The sequence below is a fragment of the Meleagris gallopavo genome, chromosome Z (assembly GCF_000146605.3).
Source record: "Meleagris gallopavo isolate NT-WF06-2002-E0010 breed Aviagen turkey brand Nicholas breeding stock chromosome Z, Turkey_5.1, whole genome shotgun sequence".
NCBI lineage: Eukaryota > Metazoa > Chordata > Aves > Galliformes > Phasianidae > Meleagris > Meleagris gallopavo.
The window spans coordinates 66,198,885-66,202,635 of NC_015041.2; positions in this window are offsets into that span (position 1 = coordinate 66,198,885).

The window sequence follows — 3,751 nt, forward strand, 5'->3', positions numbered from 1 at the left end:
CTGGAGGTGGCGGTTGTTGGTGCGGGTTGTAGGGTCAAGGAAAAGGCAAAACCGTGTAAATGGGAGCTATAAAGGGGTAGGGAGAATAGAGAAGCTTTGGGAGGTACGTGGATGGAACTGAGGAGTGATTGAAGGATTACAAGAGTTAATCAGCGGTGTGTGGGAGGAATGGGAACAAAGGGAAGTGCATGCTGAGCGGCGAAAATAATACCCTGATAGGAAGGTGCTGTTAGGATGGAATCGTTTGTGGAGTTCTGGAAGCACTCTGACAGTCATTTATAATGGGAGTGGGCTGATCACAGTGTATATATGTAACACACTGGGGGGAAGGGAGCAGGTCTGCCTGCAGGGAGATCCTGTTTAATTTAACCTGCTTTTATGACAAAGTCACCTGTCTAGATGACCAAGAGAAGACCATGAATGTAATATTTTTGCATTTCAGCAAAACTTCCAGTTCTGTTTCTCACAATATCCTTCTGGACAAAATATCCAGCCTACAGCTCAACAAAACATACTGTGATGGGTGAACAATTGGCAGATGTCTCACGCTCCAAGTGTTTAGTAAATGGAGTTGGATGAGGCTGGCAGCCAGTCATTAAAGGGGTTCTGCAAGGCTCCATTCTAGGGCCAGTTCTCTTTAATGTTCTTATCAACAACTTGGATCAGGACTTGGAGACATACTAAGTTTGTGGACAACACTAAGTTGAGAGAAGACATTGACTCCCTTGATGGCTGAGGAGCCTTGTAGAGAGTTGTTAACAAAATATGGGCATGGAAATCACCAGCTATGTGAAGTTTAAGAGCAAGTGATGGATTCTGCACCTGGAACAGGGCAGCCATGGTTATATCTACTGACTGGGAGATGAGAGGCAACTTCACAGGAAGGTTCTGGAGGTTCTGTTCGATTGCACACTGAAGCTGAGTCAGCAGTGTGCCCTGGCAGCCAGAGAGCCTGTTGTACCCTGGGGTGCACAGACCCAGTACTGCCAGTGAGAGAGGGACTATCCCTGTTCTGGTGTGGCCTCACCTCAAGCACTGTGTGTGGCTTTGGGCACCACAATATAAGAAAGACGCAAAGCTATTGGAGAATGTCCAAAGGAGGGCTACAAAGATGGGGAAGGATCTGAAGAGCAAGATGTATGAGGAGCAGCTGAGGTCCCTCGGTTTGTTCAGCCCAGAGAGGAGACTGAGGGGAGACCTCATGGCAGCCTGCAGCTTCTTTATGACCGGTGTGCTCCAGCTGCTTTTTATGGTTTACACATCTCATATCCTATCATGTCCCATCTCAAGAAGTATTCAGTTACCCAGGCTGGTCTGGCCAAGAGTTAGATCAGGAAGAATGTATAGGACTGTGTCATGTGAGCTGGCCAAGGGATAAACCTGCGCCCCAAGGCTGGAGGGAGGGCCTAAGAAACTTCTGACCCCTCCCCAGCCTGAATATATCCTGAGCAATGTTTGTGTTGGCTGCATGGTAGAAAGCCCTTTTCTGCTTCAACTGCTGCAGCCCTGCTGCAAGTTGCGAGCTTTCCTTCTACCTGGGCCATTAATTCACAACTGTGAATTACATTCTGTAGCCCATGCGTGGACACAGGCCAAGAGGGAGAGGTCTGGTCCTTTATTTCCTCACTTCAACAGGTAAATGAGCATCTCTGCCCTTGTGCCCTGGAGAGAAAAGATGAAACTTTGCCTCCAACAGTGTCAGCTGAGCTAGGATTTTACCTCACTGAAAGCCTTGCTAATTTTCTATATTTGTATTTGGCTCGCTAATTTTCTATAGTTGTACTAAGAAATTTGGAGAGATAAATAAGAAAATAGTAATTTAGTTACAATATGTAAAAAACATGCACACCAATTTTACAGGCTTTTAAGTTAGTTTTATGCATATATGTACACATGTGCATGTATTATAAATGTAAAATGGAAAGTGATTTATTGATTCACTTCCGTAAATGTGCACAGTGGTCTACTAATTGAAAGTGTATAAGTGCTATTCCAAACAGCAAAACTAGTGAATTTAATACAGCAGAATTTAAATTTAAACTGCCAAACATAAAATTGATTCCTTAAGCAGTATTTGCCACTTACAAAATATCCTCAGATTTATCGGTATGGTTGTTCCAAGTCAGCAATTGACTAAACTGTAGATAGCAAACACATTAAAAATTAGTCTGCCCTGCTTTAACCATTAGGCAGAGGTGGTAATTCTGATGGTGCTATCCTGGCCAGAGCAAGGCATGCTGTGCCCTGATGGGATCCACACCAGAGAGACACTGGTTGTGTGTGGTGGCTTTGCATGCAGGGAGCTGGTGTGACTAATTCCTTGATTTGCTAAAATCCAGGTCAAGACCTTGTGACACCAAAAGCCTCTTACATCCCGCAGGGTATACCTGTTCTGGTTTGTTACACAAGTGAAATCCAGGACAGCCTCTATCCTGCCCTTCTTTACCCCATCCATATTATCCTCCTGTTCTTTTCCCTTGTTTGCTCACAGGCCAAGGCAAAGACAGGCCTGACAGCTTTGATACAGATACATGGAACTGTAGTTATGAAACTGAAAAGATTTCTTCAGTGAGTGGAATAAAAAATACATAATAACCTCTGTTTTCTAAATATTTTCTAAGTGTTTCACCTACCACGGTGCCTATTAGGCTAGCTGTGATATTTGGTAATATGCATCCCTCCATTGATTGATCACACCCACAAAAAGGAAGGAGTTGATCATCTGGAATGAAACAGAGCTCAAGAAGGCTCTCAGGGCTCCAAAGCATTGGAAGCAAGCATCTCTGTGGTAAAGCTGTTTTCCCTCAAGAAGACGTAGTAGAATGGGAGCAGTTGGAAGCCAGGGAAATGCTGCATTTGCTGTAAGCAGCACTAGCACAGAGAATAGACACAACAATACAACACGAGTGCTAGGCAACAGGCAGGACTGCAACACTGCAGGGCATGGCCTGGCGCAGCGTGAAGCAGCTGCAGCAGAAGCTATGGGATGGCTGGGAATGTTCTGCTATCCTCCAGCCTTTGGCTTTGATGTTGGCTCTAGCGTGGCCCTAAATTTCAGACATCTGCAGCTGTAGTTGTCCCTGAAAGCATGCAGCAGCAGCAACATGCAGTTTGCGTGAGTATTGTCTTTCTGAATATAACCAGAAACCTGCAGGCCAGTGCACTCTATCTGTGTGTATAGGGATGTCTGCAGGTAAGAGGGGGCTTCTCTTCTCATTTTCTGCCTTCAGAGCATTTGCAGTGGCAGCTGGTCAGAGGCAAATATGCTGCCCCTCATCTCCGGGAGCTGTTTCTCATTAGATTGCAAGTTGTGACTTTTCTGTTGGTTTACTTCTGACCGCTGTCCCCAACTCACTACTGAGAAACATTGGTGTTGGCTGGTCAGAAAGTTATTTTCAAGCCTGGCTTCACTCTAGGCTAGGAGGCTTGTTGCAACACGAAGCTCTTTTCTCAATATTTCCAGTTCCTTTGCATGGGGATGTTTCCTCTGCCTGTCTGCCTGGTGGCTTTTTGCTAAGAAAGACTGGGACTTCTGGGGGATGGTTCTCCTTATAGAGCTGCTGCTGGCCACTACCACCGTTGGCCACCTTATCTGCCTGTGTAACTCCTCACCAGCAGCTCTTAGTAGGGAGGTTAGGGCGGTTTGCATTTCTGAGCAAATCTGCAGCAATTACCACGGCAGCCAGTTCCCTCCATATCTAGCCTCCCTGTTCCATTGCTGCAGCATATGAGAATTTACTCTCTCCCTTCT